Below are 20230 nucleotides of genomic sequence, written 5' to 3' on the forward strand. Positions count from 1 at the left end.
GGGCTGGCTCTGAACCTTGATCCTCACATCTCAGCCTCCTGAGGAGTTAAGATTACAGGCACGAACCACGGTCCCAGCTGAAGTTTCTATGCAGCTGAAAAGCATAATTGAAAAAAAAAAAAAAACCCAAACGGGTCTTTGCAGCTATATCCTGGCTCAGAGACTACTAATTATTAAGTTAAAGGCTGAGAATCCAAAGAAAGGCAGAAAAACCATAGCTTGAACTACTCTGGAGCACCATCTTGTGGCTGAGAGGATTCTATTAAAAGTAGTTCTAAAAATAAAAGAATACAACATATAGGAAAGATGAGTGGGCGAAATAAGGCACTGTTTCCTGAAACACTGACACCCCAGTTATAAAAGACGATCCAGTTATAAAATCCCACTTCTTCAAGAAGAAAGTCCAACACAGAGATAATAGCCTGGGCCGAAGTCACAGTTCATAATAAATTTTTTTTCTTCCAACTCAGGGTCTCATGATTGCTCAGTGTGCTTGCTCAGCAGGTGCTTTAGCCATGCCTCTAGCCCTATAGTCAGTATAACAAAGAAAAAGAAAATACAATTTAGTTCTGTGTTAGATCAAAAATAAAAACCAAGTCCAGCATGGTGGCTCACGTCTGTAATCCTATCTACACTGTCCGTAATCCTATCTGTAATCCTATCTACACCAGAGGCTGAGATCTGAGGATCAAGGTTCAAAGCCAGCTTGGGCACTAAAGACCATAAGTTTCTTATCTCCAATTAATCACTAGATAAGGGGAAGTGGGGCAGCTGAGCTGAAAAGCTCAGGGACAGCGTCCAGGCCCAGAATTCATGACCCATGACCTACCAAAAAAAATAAATAAAAACCAATAGCTAAAATATGGAAACAACTGAGATGCACCACAATCGATGGATGGATCCAAAAAATGTGGTACCTATATACAAAGGAATTTTTACACAGCCATTAGAAAGAATAAAATAATGTTATTTGCAAGGGAATGGATGGAACTAGAATAAATCATGTTAAGTGAGGTAAGCCAGCCTCTGAGAAACAAACAGCACATGTTCTCTCTGATATGCAGATGTTAGATCTAAAAAGCATTGGGATATGATAAATTATACAGAGTTCTAGATACATACAGTGAGACCAAAAGAAGATAGTCTTAGGAAAGAATCACAAAGGTACAATACCCAAGCACTTCTTCATATGTATATAAAATAATATATATATAGAAACAAGCTCCAAAGATAAGGCGACATCTGGTGACTCTGCATTCTTTACCTTATATACAGTGAACTCACATGCCCATCTGTAGGAGGGTGGGGGAAGACACAGAATCAGAAGGAAAAGGGTGAGAAAGTGCAGCAGTGGAGCACACTGGACACTGATGAAAGTGAACTACGCAACTCATGGGTGGAGATGGGAGGGAGGGAATGGGAGAGAATGAGGGAATGTATGAAAGAAAATGTACTTATTACCCTGACATATGTAAAGGTAACCCTGCTGTGTATCACTTGTAAGACATCAATAAAGTAGAGAAAATAAATAAAACTGAGAGCTGAGCACTGATGGCTGGTGAGATCTAAGGATCAAGTTTCAAAGGCAGTCCAGGCAGACAATCCATGAGATTCTCATAATGAATTAACCAGTGGAAGTCAGAACAGAGATGTGGCTTAAGCAGTAGAACACTAACCTTGAGTGGAAAAAGCTAAGCAAGAGCTGAGGAACCTAAACTCAAACCCCAGCACTGACACAAAAGAAAAACAAGACAAACCCAATGACAACAACACAGAGGCATGAAGGTGCAGGCCTGTAGTTCCAGAACTGGGAAGGCTGAGGCAGGAGGATTGAGAATTACAAAAGAGCCAAATCAAAACCTAGGGGCTTGGGAGTGCAAGCTGAGTGGTAGAACAGTTTCCAAGCAAAGACTTGGACTCTAGGATTGTGTGTGTGTGTGTGTGTGTGTGTGTGTGTGTGTGTGTGTGTGTGTGTGTGTCCACATGCACGCACATTCAAAGGTTTGTGGGCGGGGGCGAGAAAAGGAAAGAAGAACAAGAGGGAGAGGGAGAGAAGAAAAATAGCAAATCAATGGAGAAGTCCAAAGTTCTACAAAATAAGACCATCTCAGAAACAAACAACTGGGAGGGAGAACAGAGTATAGGTATTTTTCTCCATTATTTTATTTTATATTTTTAAATTTTTATTTATTTTTAATTTTTTTGGCCACTCCCAAAACTTGAACTGAGGTCCTGAGGGCTGTCCCTGGGCTTTATCAAGGTTAGAGCTCATGAACCACAGCAGCATTTCCAGCTTTTTCTATGTATGTGGTACTGAGGAATTGAACTTGGGTCTTCATGCATACTAGGCAATCACTAAGGCCAAACTCCCGGCACCAGTCTCCATTATTTTAGTATAAAAACCCTGGATGAAGCAAGGAAAGGAAAGCTGACTAAGAATTTTAGAACACCAGGAATGATATCGTGGTGAGCTCCCCATACATCTCAGCATTCAAGCAGAAGAAGCTGTCAATTAGGAAATGCTGACATATGCAAACAAGAAAAGCAGGACAAACATCTGCTCTCTCTTGCTAGAACAATGCAGTCTTGTCAGAAAACTTGATAAAATAATGACACCAGTAGCAGTAACACAGATTTGTACCTAGAATGATAACTAAAAATGCATCCCAGAAAAAGTATGCAATATCTACTATGAACTAAAAGAAAAAGAAACCCATTAAGCAGAAGTAAAAGTGGTGGAAACCAAAACAACCAAAAAAAAGGTTCAAATAGTCCACAGGAGGGCAGAACAAATAAAACAAAAACTATAGACAACAGACAGAAAACAGAAAGTAAAATGGCAGATAGCAGATATAAGCTTTACATCAGTAACTGCATGAAATATAAAGGGTCGAAACGCATCAATTAAAACAGAGGTCTTCAAAGTTAGATTTCTGTCAGTTCTAAAAAACAAAAGTAATAAAAGTATTCTGGTTTTGTTTCCACCTCAATTTGGTTTTTTCCTTCCCTTCCTTCCTTCCTTCCTTCCTTCCTTCCTTCCTTCCTTCCTTCCTTCCTTCCTTCCTTCCTTCCTTCCTTTCTTTGTGGGTCATAGAGCTTGAACTCTGGGCCTGGGCGCTGTCCCACAGTTCTTCAGCTCAAGGCTACCTCCCTACCCTTGAGCCAACCCCCACTTCCCGTTTTCTAGAGGTTAACTGGAGATAAGAGTCGCAGGTCCTTTTGTGCCTGGGCTAGCTTTGAACCTTGATCTTCAGATCTCAGCCTCCTGAGTAGCTAGGATTACAGGCATGAGCCACCACGCCTGGCTAAGACATAAAATTTTAAAAGTAAGGAACTCACCAGTAGGGCTGGGAGTTTGGCCTAGTGGTAGAGTGCTTGCCTAGCACAAAGATCCAGGTTCAATTCCTCAGTACCACATACATAGAAAAAGCCAGAAGTGGCTCAAGTGGTAGAGCTCTAGCCTTGAGAAAGCCCAAAGACAGTGCTCAGGACCTGAGTTCAAGTCCCAGAACTGGCAAAAAAGAAAAGAAATTCACCAGTAACTTGACATAAAACTGCTGAGAAGTAGCTTGTGACTTCAGGGTAAAAATATAAATGGTAGGATAACATGTGTTAGGAATAACTGTGTAGGCATGTTCAGGAAGTAGAAAGCTATTGTAGGTGGAAGAGCCCAGCGAGGATAAGACCTTCTCTGAGTCATCCTAAATAGCAAATGTAATTTCCTTTCCCCAGTTTTACAACTTTTCACCTCCCCCTTTACAGGCCCTGGTACTTCCTGGAGTTGTATATACTGAAGGTCTTCAAAACTCTAAAGCCTTTGAAATTTGATGTTTACAGAAATAAGAAGTCTAGGCTAGTTCTTAGCAAGATAACTAAAGTCAACATACCTCATATATAAGAATATATCTTACAAGCTATCTTAAGAAAATATTTAAGATTACAAACTGGCGCTTGTAATCCTAGCTACTCAGGATATTGGGATCTAGCATCGTGGTTTAGTTCAAAGTCATCCTGGACAAAAAAGTCTAAGACTCTTATCCCCAGTTAACCACCAGAAAACTTAAATGGCACAATGGCTCAAAAATGGTAGAGGACTTGCCTATAGCAAAATAGCTCATAGACAATGCTAAGGCCTTGAATTTATAAATACAATGGATTATTCAGCATTAAATAGAAAGGGAATACAAATGTTACATTACACCATTACAGATGGCTCATATCTGTATCTCTAGCTAATGAGGTTTGAAACCAGGCAGAGCACAAATGTTTAGGAGACTCCACCTCCAATTAATTAGAAAAGTGCAAGAATGAAGGTGTGCCTTAATTGGTCGGTCACCAACTGATATAGCTGGGAAGACAGGTATATACCATCATACTGCTTTATGGAATGATGAGGTCTTGCTAACTTTTTGCTGGAGATGCTCTGGAATAGTGTTCCTCCTTATCTCTGTCCCCCTCCTTATCTGTCTCTGGGCAGGAGTGCCCGGCTTGGAAAGGCAAATTCTTGGGAAAATAACTTCTCTTGGCACAAACTACTTAGCACAAGGATAGACAGTTGTCTTCACCAATGAAGGTATAGAGTGAATGTCATTTGCTTATTCTTTACAAGATATACAGCTGTAGTTCAAAATTAGAAGCTGGGGACGTGGTGCTGTAGCTTAAGTAGTAGAGTGCGAGCCTTGAGCTGAAGAGCTCAGGGGCAATGCCTAGGTCCAGAGTTCAAGCTCCACTACTGATAAAAAACAATAACAAAAAATTAGAAGCTGGGTACTGCGGACTCACACTTACAATTCAAGCTACTCAGGAAGCTAAGATCTGAGGATTGTGCTTCAAAGGGAGCCCAGGCAGGAAAGTCTTTGAGAAAAAGTCTATTCAGAAAAAACCAAAAGCACTGTGGCTCAAGTAGTAAAGCACTAGCCTTGAACACAAAGTGGATCAAGGAAACTAACAGGCTTACACCTATAATCCTAGCTACTCAGGAGGCTGAGATCTGAGGATCTCGGTTCAAAGCCAGCCCAGGCACTAAAGTCCATGAGACTCTTATCTCCAATTAACCAATAGAAAACCGGAAATGATTCTGTGGCTCAAGAGGTAGGGCAGTAGCCTTGAGCTGAAGAGCCCAGGCCCAGAGTTCAAGTCCCACAAACAACAACAACAACAAAAGACTGTGTGTGTGTGTGTGTGTGTGTGTGTGTGTGTGTGTGTGTGTGTGTGTGTGTGTGTGTGTGTGTGTGTGTCTGTCCTGGGGCTTGAATGGGGGCTGGGCATCTTCCCTGAAATTTTGTGCTCAAGGCTAGCCTCTATACTTGAGCCACAGGTCCACTTCCAGGTTTTTGGTGGTTAGAGATAGTCTCATGGACTTTCCTGCTTGGGCTGTCTTTGAACTTCAATCCTAAGATCTCAGCTTTCTTAGTGGCTATGACTACAGGCCTGATGAGCCTGACACAGGCTGGAAAGAAAGATACTTTTATGTGCAATTATTAATTCTGAAGTATTAAAAATACTTCAGGGACAAACAACGAGGAACTCTGCTTGACATTGTTCTAGGACAAACACAAACATTAGTACATGATCTCTACAAAATTTATAGCAGAAAAAGCAAGGGAACTTATAGCTTGCACTAGTACAATGGCTATTGTATGTAGGCTATTTCCCTATGAAGGTTCTTATAGCAGTTCTCATTCTCTTCTACTCCCCCCCCCCTCCAAACAGGGTCCTGCTATACAGCAGCTTAGGCAGGCCTCAAACTCAAGACCCTCAGCCAGGTGCCAGTGGCTCATGCCTATAATCCTAGCTACTCAGGAGGCTGAGATCTAAGGATTGCAGTTTGAGGCCAGACTGGGAAGGAAAGTCCATGAGACTCTTAAGATTAACCACTAGAAAACAAAAGTAGTGCTGTGGCTCAAAGTGATACAGTACTAGCTTTGAGTGAAAAAAACCTCAGGGGCAGTGCCTAGGCCCTGAGTTAAGTCCCATGAATAACAAAACAACAAAAAATACCTCAAGATCCTTTTGCTTCAGACTCCTGAGTGCTGGGATTGCAGGTGTTAGGCACCATTCCTACCTCAGAAATAAATGTTTTGTTTTCCTGCAGTGTCAGAGGTCTCACCATGGTCCTTGCATAAATAAAACAAGTGCTCTTCCACCGAGTTACTTCCCCAGGTCATCTCTTGAACTAGGTTTTGGGAGGAGAATCTTGACCCTTGTCCCAGAGACAAAGACTGTATTTTTCCCTTTCTTCCTTTCGTGTGTGTGTGTGTGTGTGTGTGTGTGTGTGTGTGTGTGTGTGTGTGTGTTAGGGGGAGGCTTGAGCTCAGCACCCTGACCTCTCCAGCTCTCCTTTGGCTTTGACTTTGTTGTTCAAAACTGGTGCTCTATCATTTGAATCATATCCCCACTTCCATTTTTTTTTTCTGGCTTAATTGGAGAAAAGAATCTCATAGATTTTTTTTCTGCAATCTTCAGGTGTCAGCTTCTGGAGTAGCTATGATTACAGGCATGAGCCAGCTGTGCCCGACTGAATGACTTCCTTCCTTCCTTCCTTCCTTCCTTCCTTCCTTCCTTCCTTCCTTCCTTCCTTCCTTCCAAAAATCAAATTGTGTCTGGGGAGAGACACAGACCCTGAGCTTTTCCTCTCAAGACCTGCCAGAGCTCTACCACTTGAGCCACAGCTCCAGTGACTCTGTTTCTCGTGTGACTACAAAATGGAGGAGAGTATTATATCCTCAGGATTTTGGTTTCAAATATTCAAGTGTTCATTTTCCTGCTGCTCAGCTGGAGTTATCTCAGCCTCCGTTCTACCTTTGACAGGTGTTGCTGCTTGCAAAGAGAATGATCACTATTTGTTGAAAGGGTATTAATTAATATCATATTGGAATTATTCAAACACTAAATACTATGGAAGAGGCTGTGCAACACTGGATGAGCATGGGAAAACTGGGAGATGAGAAAAGGAAGCATTTTGGTGAAGAAAGAAGGTAGAATGGCAGGATAGCACTGCACACACACTCTGACCCATGTTAACTCTGGTGGGGTGACTCCAGAGGAGACAGAATGAGGCTGTGCTGTGGCCTACCTCCATCTCTTTGTGTACAGATATGAAACTACTTGATGACTGACTCACTCTAGAGCCCTCTTTAAATGGCTTGAGAGAACATACACACACAACCATATGATTACTTCATTGTGATGTCATAATGATCCCACTGGTTTACGTTAGACTGCCATGTCTTATATCCTGCATTTGTCAGTCTTGGGTATTTTAGGGAGATTTCAATGATCTCATCTTGGCTTTAGTCAATGAAACAATTCTACCAAGGAAGCGAAATGCCACTCCTGCTTTGGGAACATCCTGTGGAGTGTGGGATGTATTTCCTGTATACCACAGTCTGCTCTGATGCCACTAGCACCCACACAGTTATCAGCCCTTGAGCCATCTAGAAGGCAGAAAATGTGGCTCTTGACTAATAGGGTAACTTTTGTCTGAAAATTAACTTGTGATGCAATTAAATTTCCACCTTCAAAAGGCTAAGAAGTCTTCCCCAAGGTTCTGTACCAGTCTGAATATAAGGAATAATCTACTCACACTGGGAAAGTATGTGAATACTTTCTAGCTCATAGGACATCATTTAATGATTAGAAGAGAAGGAAGAATGAAGATTGAAAATTTGTGTAGCTTTTCCTAATTGTACTGCACCAAATCAGACAGTTTTTGTCTTATTACAAAGCCTAAAAAGATCTGAGCCAGGCACTGGAGGCTCATGCCTGCAATCCTAGCTACCCAGGAGGCTGAGATCTCAGGACCACAGTTCAAAGCTAGCCAGGAGAGCAAAGTCCATGAGACTTTATTTCCAATTAATCACTGAAAATGGTGCTGTGGCTCAAAGTGGGAGAGTTCTATCCTTGAGCAAATAGCTCAGGGACAGAGCCCTGGCCTTTAGTCCCAGCCCCAGCTTGACCAAAAGAAAAGAAGAACAAATCAAAACAAAAACCAAAAAATACTGGCAACCTTATTCTGTAAACTGGAAAGCAGATCAATATATGGAAACTGATCTTGCAGAAAATAACAACCTGTTTGGTTTCACCGCATTTCTGTTGGGTGTCAGGGACCTGGTCTAAACAATAGCTCTGTCATATGCCCTGCAGTGTTCATTGCTTCTTTCATTTATCTTTTTCTTTCCTTTTCTTTCTGTTTTTTTTTTTTTTATTTTTATTTAATTATTTATTTATTTGCTAGTCCTGGGGCTTGAACTCTGGGACTGGGCACTATGCTTGGGCTTTCTCAAGGCTAGCACTCTACTACTTGAACCACAGCACCACTTCTGCCTTTTTCTGTGTATGTTGCACCGAGGAATCGAACCTAGGGCTTTGTGCATGCTAGGCAAACCCTACCACTAGGCCATGCTTCCAGCCCCTCACTGTTTCCTGATTCATGTGTGACCCTGAACTCTGACTCAGAGGAAAATAAGCCTAATCATGAACCTGAGACTTTGTTCTACTTATATCCTCCAATGAGATTTCACCTAACAGCACATAACCACTCAGTTTCCAAACCTAAAAGAAATAGCAAGAGTTGCCTGGAGCTGGTCGCTCATGCCTGTAATCCTAGCTACTCAGGAGGCTGATATTTGAGGATTAAGGTTTAAAGTCAGCATGGACAGAAAAATCCTTGTAGTATTCTTATCTCCAATAAAGCAGTTAAAAACCGGAAGAGGCACTGTAGCTTAAGTGGTAGAGCGCTAGCCTTGAGCAAAAAGAGGCTCAGGGACAGAACTCAGGCTGACTTCAAGCCCCACAAACAATTTAAAAAAAAAAGCAGGAACAATTTACATAGAGGTCAGAATTAATTATCTACTTGGGGTACAGAGTAGGAAAACAGGGTAAGGGGGAACTAGAGACAAGGGCACATGCAGGCGTATCATACAGTCTTTATACATGATGTTCCTTTTGGGGGCAGGGATCACTCATGGGGCTTCAGTTGTGGGGCTTGAACTCAGTCAGGGCCTAGACAATGTCCTTGAACTCTTCTGCTTAAGCTAAAGCTCTACAATGGCGCGCCAAAGAGATACTTCCCATTTTCTAGTGGTTAATTGGAGATTTGGAGATAAAGAGCTTCACAGACTTTCCTGCCCCAGCTGGCTCTAAACCACACAATGACCCTCAGATATCAGCCTCCTGAGTAGGATTCCAGGTGTGAGCCACCAGCACCCAGCAGCAGGTCAGTGGGATTTGAACTCAGAGTCTAGGCACTATCTCTGCTCTACAATTTCAAGCCACAGCACCACTTCTTGTTTTTGATTGGTTAACTGGAGATAAGAATTTCACAGGAGGGGTCAGGAGTTTAGCCTACTTGTACAGTGCTTGCCTAGCATGCATGAAGACCCAGGTTCGATTCCTCGGTACCACATACATAGAAAAAAGCCGGAAGTGGTACTGAGGCTCAAGTGGTAGAGCTCTAGCCTTGAGAAAACCCAAGGACAGTGCTCAGGCCCTGAGCTCAAGCCCAGGTCTGGCAAAAAAAAAAAAAAAAAAAAAAAAAATTTCACAGGAACTTCTCTGCCAGGGCTGCCTTTGAACCACAAACTTTAGATCTCAGTCTTCTGAGTAGCTAGGGTTATAGGTTTGAGCCACTGGCACCTGACAACATGATGCATCCTTGCTTACTTGCTTGTTTCCTTCCTTTTTCTTTTCTTTTTTTTTTTGCCAGTCCTGAAGCTTGATCTTAGGGCCTGAGCACTGTCTTTGGGCATTCTCAAGGCTAACAGCACTCTACAACTTGAACCACAATGCCACTTTCAGCTTTAAATGTGTATGTGGTACTGAGGAATCAAACCCAGGATTTCAGTCACACTAGGCAAGCCCTCTTACCACTAGGTCATGTTCCCCACCCAAACATGAGGCATCTCGTACACCTCATCCACACTCCAACTGCCTGAAAATTGCGAATTGCCTAGATTTTTACTATTGTTGATTTACAGAAGAGCAAACATATAGGTTAAACCCTAATAATTCAGGTTCAGCGATGTGTTCTGGAGGCAAATTAAGAGCCAAAATATTCTCATATGCAAAATATGGAGGGCAAAAAAAAGTCTTCTGTTTTAAGTTCAGTGAACTCTTACAATTATGTAATGTGCATGAGGATCACAATAGTTCCTGTCCTCTAAAAAGTTAAAGTATTTAAGTCTGGAATGAGGGAAATTCCTTAGTGTTTCCTAGAGGAAAGATCTGCCAAATATTATATTCATAACTATAGTTTAATATGACATAACAATGAGCACTTAAGAACAGTGTTTAGAAATCCCCAAATCTTCACATCTTCTTCACTTCTGCTTTTCTAGCAGAAATGGGTACACAAACTTAACTGACAGGAAGTAATCATGGGGATGTGATTTGAAGGAGAGGTGTGAGGGGAGGAATCAGAACACAAATGAGACCAGTGTGTCCATATCACTTCTTTAATATAGGCAGACGCATGGATAAGATGAGTAGAAGAGCTATTTCAAGACATTTTTCTTTTCTTTTCTTTTGTATTTTATTGTCAGGGTAATGTATAGAGCAGTTACAGTTACATTCATAAGGTAGTGAGTTCGAGACATTTAAAAGATATATAGATTAAAAACTCATGTAATGCAGCCAGGCACTGTTGGCTTATGCCTGTAATTCTGACTATTCAAGAGGCTGGGACACAAGGATCAAGGCTCAAACACAGCCCAGCCAGGAAAATCCATGAGACTCTTAATTTCTAATCTACTACCAAAAAGTTAGAAGTGGACATATGGCTCAATAGAGGACCAGACTTTGGTGAAAAAGCTAAAGACAGCATCCAGGCCCTGTGTTCAAACCTCAGAAACTCCCTCTCCCCACCAAATAACATAAACCAAAAATAAGTTGTCTGTTTCCCCCCTTTATGAGTTCTTGGGCAATTATGATGTGTCAAAGTACTTTGAATGTCATTGTTTTTATACACCATCATTTAATTCACAGAGCCACCCTACAAATTTAGTACATTACTACAATACTTTCAGTACTGTTATTCCCCTTTTGCAAATGGAGAATGTTGAGTTTCAGCAAAGTCAGGTAACTGGCTCAATGTCATAGCAGAGTTATAGCAGACTTGGATTTCAAATTGAGGTAATTCTAATCTCAATCCCATGCTTCCTCCCCGCCACCGCCACCCCCCCACCCCCCGTTCCCTCCCCCCCTCCACCAGTCCTGGGGCTTGTACTCAGGTCCTGGGCACTGCCCTTAGGCACTTTTTGCTCAAGGCTAGCACTCTGTCACTTGAGTCATAGCAACACTTCTGGCTTTTTCTGAGTATGTGGTACAAAGGAATCAATCCCAAGGCTTCCTGCACTCTACCACTAGGCTACACTCCCGGCCTCTCATGCCTCTTAATTGGTAATCCACTTGTACCATATCCCTCTCAACTGTAACTCTTCAAAACTCCCTCTATTCCTATTCTGCAGCTATGACTATGGTAGTCTAGCAGCATCAAGTGTCAATTATTAGTTGTAGATTTTAAGATTGACAGAGTGCAGAGTAGGGAGGGGAAAGAAGGCGCTGAGGAAAGGTAAGAGACAAAGTTGGAAAGTAGACAGAAACTAAGTAATTAAGATTCTGTATACAAGATCTTATGAAGATCATGGAAGTGACACATTCAGATATTCATTTCAGAAAATGTACCTTTTCACTGTGAGTCAAATACAAGGAGGTCAATTATCAGACTTCAGCAACACTGAGAAATGAAACAGTCCAAGGTAGAACATAATAGGTTAGAGCTAAGGGAAAATTAATGTGTTAAGAGAAATATCGTGTATAATTACAAATCGAGCAAGTAAGCTAAAAAATAAGGAACATGAAATAAATACAGCACCACTACCACCACCACCACCACCACCACCACCACCATCAATTGCCAGTCCTGGGCCTTGAACTTAGTACCCGGCCTGGGTACTGTCCCAGAGCTCTTTTTGCTCAAGGCTAGTACTCTACCACTAACTGGAGATAAGAGACTCACAGACTTTACTGCCTAGGCTGGCTTCGAACCATGATTCTCAGATGTCAGCCTACTGAGCAGCTAGGATTACAGGTATGAACCATTGGTACGTGGCTATAAATATGTTTTGTTTAACCCATTGTACCAACTATTTAATTGCAGTGACAGTGGTAGACTACTTGCCTAGCACAGTGAATACCCTGGCTTTGATTCCTATCACTAAAAAAAAAAAGCCCAACATCAAATGATTAAGATATTTTCTTTTCTAACATGAGAAGGGGTATCAAGGTTCAAGAAGTAACGTAATTGATTACCTGAAAAATGTAACTGTAACCCCACTATACATTATGCTGACAATAAAATACAATAGAAAAGATATTTTCTTTTCTTCTCTCCCCCCCCCCCCCCCCGCCCCGCCAGTCTTGGCTTTGAACTCAGGATCTGAGCACTGGCCTGAGGCTTTTCTCAAGGCTAGAGCTCTACCACTTGAGCCACAGCACTACTTCTATCTTTTTCTATGTATGTAGTACCAAGGAACTGAATCCAGGTCTTCATGGATGCTAGGCAAGCACTCTACCACCAGGCCAAACTCCTGGTTCCTATTAAGATATTTTCTATCTTTTAAAATATTGACTTTGAAGCAAGAAGCTTGAAATCCAAGCTTCTTGATAGAAGAATCTCCCTAGAAAGTTAGCAAGATCCTGTTTCAAAAAATGAAGTACAAACAAAAGGACTGGGAGTAGAGTGCTAAAGTGGTAGTATCTGCACCTGTTGTGTGGCCTAGTGGTAGAATGCTTGCCTAGCATGCACAAAGACTAGGGTTCGATTCCTCTACACCACACACAGAAAAAGCCAGAAGTGATGCTGTGGTTCAAGTGGTAGAACTTTAGCCTTGACAAAGCCCAAGGACAGTGCTCAGATCCTGAGTTCCAGCCCCAGGATTGGGGAAAAAAAAAAAAAGTGGTAGTGTGTTTGCCTAGCATGTGAGAAACCCTAGGCTAATCTTCAGTAGCAAAACAAAACAAAATAACACCCTGTCTTTGAAATCTGTCATTTTCCACATTTAGCAGCACATCTCAGCACATCTTAATTTGGTTAGCTAAGTTTCAGGTTCAATAGTCACATTGGCTAATGGTTACCATGTTGGACTGAGCAAAACCAAAGGAATTAGTATAGGAGGATATATCAAGAGTTTCTTGGGGGCTGGGAGTATGGTCTAATGGTGGAATGCTTGCCTAGCATGCATAAAGATCCGGGTTTGATTCCTCAGTACCAAATACATAGAAAAAACCAGAAGTGAGGCTGTAGCTCAAATTAGAGTTCTAGCCTTGAGAAAACCCAAGGACAGTGCTTAGGCCCAGAGCCCAAGCCCCAGGATTGGCAATAAATAGATAAACAAACAGCTCTAGGCTACCTATCAACCTACCCTTGAGCCAAACCTCACTTCCCAGGTTAACTGGAGATAAAGAGTCTCAGGTTCTTTTGTGCCAGCGGCTGGCTTTGAACCTTGATCCTCAGATCTCAGACTCCTGAGTAGTTAGGATTACAGAGGTGAGCCACAGTATTTTTAAAAAGATGTTGTGTCTGTATATAGACTGAATGAAATGATACGTGAATCAACTCAAATGTTACAACATTTCTACCAAACCCTCTGTTTCAAAACCTTGGCTGAGTTTTTCTGTGAAAGTCAGAGCAGGAAATTGAGGGTTTTCTTTTCTTTTGATGGTACTGAGGTTTGAACTCAAGACCTGCTGGGCAGGTACTTTATCACTTGAGCCACTCCACCAATCCCTTTTTATGCTGGTTATTTTTGAAACAGCTCAACACAGACTGTTAGTCTCCTATTTGTACTTCCCTTTATTGCAGGAATGATAGACCCATCCACTGAGCCTAGCTTATTGTGCTTCCCCCATTATGCTTAATTTTACAGCACAATTTTACTGTGTTGAAATTATGTGTGCTACCTTGCCCAGCTATTCGTTGAGAGGGAGTTGCATGAACTTCTAAGCCCAGACTGGTCTTGGAACCACAATCGCTTGGTCCTTATTGCTCAGATAGCCAGGATTATAGGCTTGAGCCACTGTGCTCTGCTGATTTTCTTTAGATAGGGTAGATCAGCTCATGAGAGTGATGTGAGTGGGGAAATGATCTCAGTGGCATATTACTGAATTGGCACAACAGTGGGATGGTTTAAATGGTGTCATTTTATGCTCATTGGTAATGCAATACATGAAATGACAAAGCAAGAATACATTATGTACCTGTAATGGGCCAAAGGGCACAAGAGTCCTTTCTATAAAATGGACACCAGCTTTCACATGCTCACTGCCCAATTGTTTAATCAACTCTTGTTTCCCACATGCTGCCAAGCTGACAGTCAAATGCTAAAGGGAAAAGAGATTCCAATTTGGTTACTGGTTTTGAAAAAATTATGTTTGATTCTGGAGAAATAGAACTTCTTTGGAAAAGGCAGAGTAGTGTTTCTAATGCTGTTGGCTAGTCACTTAGCTTCTAAGCTAAGTGTAAAAGCTATATATAAAAGCTATATGTAAACAGAAAAAAAGATGACTTAGTCCAGAGGGCTATGTGAAGATCAAATCAGATAATTTTTAGGAAAGGACTTTGTGAAAATTTGCCCATCATTATTGGTAGCCTGGAAACACAGATGATGTGGTATACTCCCCTTAAAAAGCTAGGATTTGAAGAGACTTAGGAGGTCTTCAGGAAAATCTAACTTTTCATGAAACTTAGGAATTGATACATTCCTTCAAAAGTCCTTTAATCCGTCAACTTTTTGTTTTGGTTTTTTTGCAGCCCTGGGGCTTGAACTCAGGGTCAGGGCACTGTCCTTGGACTTTTTTCCTTAAGGCTGGAACTCTACCACTTGAGCCATAGCACCACTTCTAGCTTTTTTTCTATGGATGTGGTACCGAGGAATTGAACCCGGGTCTTTGTGCATGCTAGGCAAGCACTCTACCACTAGGCCAAACTTCTGGCCCTAATCCTTCAACTTTAAACACATTAGTCTTCCTTTTTTTTGTTAGAAAAAGAATGAGTATCTCTATGTTGTTAGGCTGGAGTATAGTGGGTAGTCACAGGCATGATCCCATTATTAATCAGTGATAAAGTTGTTTTTTTTTTTTTTTTTTTTGCCAGTCCTGGGGCTTGAACTCAGGGCCTGAGCACGTCCTTGGGCTTTCCTCACGGCTAAAGCTCTACCACTTAAGCTATAACATCACCTCCGGCTTCTCTATGTATGTGGTACTGATGAATTGAACCCAGGTCTTCCTGCATGCTAGGCAAGAACTCTACCAGTAGGCCAAACTCCCAGCCCAGCAATAGAGTTTTAACCTCAATCATTTCAGAACTGAGCGTTTACCCCTCCCCTTCAGCAACCAGGTAATGCTCCTTTCCTAGGCAGTCACTATATTGATGTCAAATCTAGATATCTATTTGACATAAAGCACTGGTTCAAAGCCAGCCTGGGTACTAAAGGACCTGAGACTCTTATCTCCAATTAACCTCTAGAAAATGGGAAGTGGGGCTTGGCTCCAGGGTAGGGCAGTAGCCTTAAGCTAAAGAGCTCATGGACAGTGCCCAGGAGGAGTTCAAGTCCCATAACCCCCCACCCCCCTGCAAAAAAAAATATCAAAGGCTGCTCTTTCCTTGTGCTGCTTTACTCTTTTAAATTTTATTTCCTAATTAAAAAAAAAAAAAAAGAGCTGAGAATGGTGGCTGATCCCTGTAATCATAGCTACTCAGGAAGCTGAGATCTGAGGATCAAGGTTCAAAGCTAGCCCCGGCATTAAAGTACCTGAGACTCTTAACTTCAATTAACCTCTAGAAAACGGGAAGTGGGGCTTGGCTCAAGGGTAGGGCCCGTAGTCTTGAGCTAAAGAGCTCAGGAACAGGGCCCAGGCCGAATTCAAGCCCCATGAGCCCCCCCAAAAAAATTAAAATAAAGGTTAACAAACTAGAAAAAAATGCCAAAAACTAAATTTTTTCCCCCAGCACTAGGGTTTGAATTCTGGCCATGTACTTGTTAGGCAAGTGCACCTAAGCCATGCCTCAGACCCAAACTGAATTTGAAAGCTCAGAAAGGTATCAGAGGTGGTATCAATCAAGTTGCATTCTAACATATATGTTAGAACAGGATTCTTGACAATTGTTAGAGATTAAGGGAGTAAAGGAAAAACCAGTCTGAACCAGGTGCTGATGGTTCACACCTATAACCCTAGCTACTCTGGAGGCTGAGATCTGAGGATTGTAGTTCAAAGCCAGTCCAGGCAGGAAAGTCCTTGAGACTTTTTATCTCCAATTAATGGCCAGAAAAGCAGAAGTGGTATGGTGGCTCAAGTGGTGGAGTGCCCAGGCCCTGTGTTCATAGACCCACAACTGACCAAAAAATAAAAAATAAAACTCCAGTCTGGCATCAGTGGCTCACACCTATAATCCTGGCTATGCATGCGGATTTCAGTTCAAATCTAGCCTGGACAGAAAAATCTGTGAGACTCTTATCTCTAAGTGGAGCTGTGGCTCAAGTGGAAGAATGCTATCTCTGAGCACAAGTTCAAGAATAGCACCTAAAGCCCTGAGTTCAAGCCTCAGGACCAGCATACCCACACAAAAATACAGAATTATTTTTGAAGGGTTTCATCAGGTTTTGGTTTCCACCCATACAGTAAAAGTTATGTGACACAAGGATGAACATACCATATTATTATAGAGATTTTGTTCAGAGTTGGCATGCTATGCCGAAAAATATTAACATCATTGGGTGATTTTTCTGTCAGTACCACAGCTTGATTGAACATGGGATTTTACTTTTTTTTTTTGGTACACCTGGGACTTGTACACTAGGCCTGGGTGTTGTCTCTGAGCTCTTCAGCCCAAGGCCTACCCCTACCCCTTGAGCCACAGTGCCACTTCAGTTTTCTGGTGATTAATTGGAGATAAGAGTCTCACAGACTTTTTAGTGCCCAGGCTGGCTTTGAACCATGATCCTAAGATCTTAGCCTCCTGAATAGCTAGGATAACAGACGTGAGCCACCATGTCCAACTGGGCATTACATTTTTTTTTTTTTTTGCTTAACAGGCTTTATACTTTTGCTCAACTTATTTACTCAAAGTTGGCATTCTACACGAATCACATTGGCAGAAGGCAGTCCAGTCTTATCTAGCTAACTAGAGAGGGATTCTAAAGGACTTTTATGCTGGGACTAGTTTTGAACCAGCTAGGATTAAAGGTGTGAGAAACTGGTTCCCAGACCAATTACTTTTCTCTATCAAAAGTATCAATACTTGGGCCAGGAGTTTGGCCTAGTGGTGGGGTGCTTGCTTAGCATGCACGAAGACCCGGGTTTGATTCCTTGGTACCACATACATGGAAAAAAATGGTGCTGGGAATGGAGCTGAGGCTCAAGTGGTAGAGCTCTAACCTTCAGAAAGTCCAAAGACAGTGCTCAGGCCCTGAGCTCAAGCCTAGGACTGGCAAAAAAAATAAAATTATATATCTATATCTATATAAAAAATATATATATATATCAATACTCGCATGGTATCCTTAATATGTGGCTATTAGATCCAAACAGTTCAAGAGCAATGACTCTTAGTTGAATGGTAACCTCTTTTGTCCAAATACTTAAAGATAATAAAATATAATTTACCAAAACAAGTATCAACATGGCTGAAGATGGAGCTCAGTGTTAGAATGCCTATCCAGCATGCATGCAGCCTAGATTTGATTATTAGGACTACATAAACATGAAAGCACTAATATAACCACAGGAAGGCAGAATTCAGATCTAATTTTCATATGAACCTCTCATTCCCCAAATAAATTCCTTACGTTGAAATGAGATAAACATTACAGAAAAAATTCTCAAACTTACAAGCTACCATACTGTTAGCTGCTTTACCTATATAATCAACAGAAACAGTTCAAAAAGTTTTGGTTTTGTTTTCTGGAGGTACTAGGGATTGAACTCAGAACCTTGGACATGCTAGGCAAACATTTGATCATAAAGCAATACCCCAGCTTCTTTGTTTTTACTTTGTTTTGGGACAAAAAAGGCCTTTCTAGGGTTACAGGGGCGAGTCATTAGCACCTCTATGGCCTTCAACCTTTGGACCTTGTCCCTGAACTTCCTAAAGAGGTATGTACTACGGGTATGTACTACCATGTTTGGCAGAGTTTAATAAAGATTAACCAGCTAATTAAATACACTGATGATATTTTGTGTTTCAGCAAATATGTATTTGTAATAAGTTGGTAACTCAGTCACTTATAAGTGCATATTTACTTTCATTCTACTCACCAGATTTCAGGTAGTAAAAATCAATCCTCCACATCAACCTTATAAGATCTCCTTTTCTTTCCTTCCCCTCCTCCTCTTTTGCCAGTACTAGGGCAATGAACCTTTCTTTGACCAACTTTTTCACTCATGGTTAGCTAGTGCTTTCTCACATGAAGTATACCTCCATTTTTGGGTTTTGCTGTTTTGTTTTGTTTGGAGATAAAAGTATCAGGGATTTGTCTGCCCTGGATAGCTTCAAACCCTGATCCTCAGATTTTAACCTCCTGAGTAATTAGCATTATAGGCATGAGCCACCAGCATCAAGCTGTGTAGGTTTTCTTCTGACTCTTCCAATGGTATTTCATAAACAATTCATTAAACAAAGAACTCTAATATGCTTGAAATTCTGAGCAATGCAAACTATACATTTTTTTCTATTCACAATCTATTTTCTTCATGGGTTGTCATACTTCCATATAATTTCTTTTTTTTTTTTTTTGCCAGTCCTGGGCTTGAGCTCAGGGCCTGAGCACTGTCCTTGGGCTTTCTCAAGGCTAGAGCTCTACCACTTGAGCCTCAGCACCACTTCCGGCTTTTTTCTATGTATGTGGTACCGAGGAATCGAACCTGGGTCTTCATGCATGCTAGGCAAGCACTTTAACCACTAGGCCAACCTCCCGGCCCACTTCCATATAATTTCTATTAAAATGACAAAACCATTAAAATAAATACAAAACCACATAGCTCTTTGATGTACTCTAAACAACTGCAGTTAGTTTCTCTGGGAAGAACTACTCCCACTCAGATGGTTAGAGGCTGAAAAGGCCCTACTAGTTGAGAGGCATGAAAGCAAAATGTGGGAAGTTCCCTATAATCAAAACAAAGATTGTTATAGACCTTAACTTAGCAATCCTGTCTTTTATCCAACATGGGCATGCAATTTTAAAACTCAACAAAGAAAAGGCAACTGGCGTATGTTCTTCTCAGGTGCAGTAATGTAATGTTCTAGGGAAGGAAAGTTACGTTTTTGGGTAGATAATAAATCCACATGATTGACATTCTAAAAGAAACCGGAGGAGCGAGGCACGGTGCTCAAGCCTGTAATCCTAGCTACTCATGAGACTGAGATCTGAGGATCATGGTTCAAAGCCAGTCTGGGCACTAAAGTCTGTGAGACTCTTATCTCCAATTAACCACCAGCAAACTAGAAGTGATGCTGTAGCTCAGGGGGTAGGGAGGTAGCCTTGAGCTGAAGAGCTCAGGGACAGCATCCAGACCCAGAGTTTATAACCCCTAAACCTACAAAAATTACAAAAAAAAAAAAAGAGAGAGAAAAAAAAGAAAGAAGAGATATGAAACCAGAGGGTATTCAATGAAAAGTTTCTTTTCCATTATGTCCAGCACCTACCTCCCCAGCCTAGGGGCAACTAACATCATCAATTTCACAAGCAGATTTCTGGAGAAACAGGAACAGATGAGTACATGCATGCACTTATGTATGCATGTTCCCCCTTTTTACTCAATTGGCAGCATACTTTATACTACTTGTACATACATTCTTCAGCATTTGTCCTACTATGACATGGTCAGAAAACAGGTTTCTCTTGGTATAACTTCTTTGTACAATAGTAACTTTCTCAAGTGTAAAAAATACTTTGAGATATGTAGACTAGAAAGGAGAGTGTGTTGTAACTTATTGATAGAATTTGCTACAGCCATGCTCTTCTTTTATCTTCCAATACCCTCACACCAATTACTTCCTTTGCTAATTTGGGAAAAGGTTGTCTGAGACCAGATACCATATTCCCCCATTAATGTAATGCAGAAAACCTGCTTGCTATAGCAGGTGCATCAATAAAGCCCACAGCAAAATCCTCACTGTTAAGGCTGAACAAAATAACTATTTATTTATCCATCTATCTATTTTTGCCATTCCTTG

The 20230-nt window shown here is 41.4% G+C and overlaps 1 protein-coding gene across 9 annotated transcripts in view; it reads right to left on the reverse strand.

Annotated features, from left to right (window-relative positions):
- Prorp (protein only RNase P catalytic subunit) overlaps positions 1–20230 on the reverse strand; it is an 81374-nt gene that overhangs the window by 6039 nt on the left and 55105 nt on the right. The gene's annotated exons all lie outside the window — the stretch shown is intronic.

The sequence above is a fragment of the Megascapheus bottae genome, chromosome 14 (genome assembly GCF_031878675.1).
Source record: "Megascapheus bottae isolate mThoBot1 chromosome 14, mThoBot2.hap1, whole genome shotgun sequence".
In the NCBI taxonomy this organism is placed as follows: domain Eukaryota; kingdom Metazoa; phylum Chordata; class Mammalia; order Rodentia; family Geomyidae; genus Megascapheus; species Megascapheus bottae.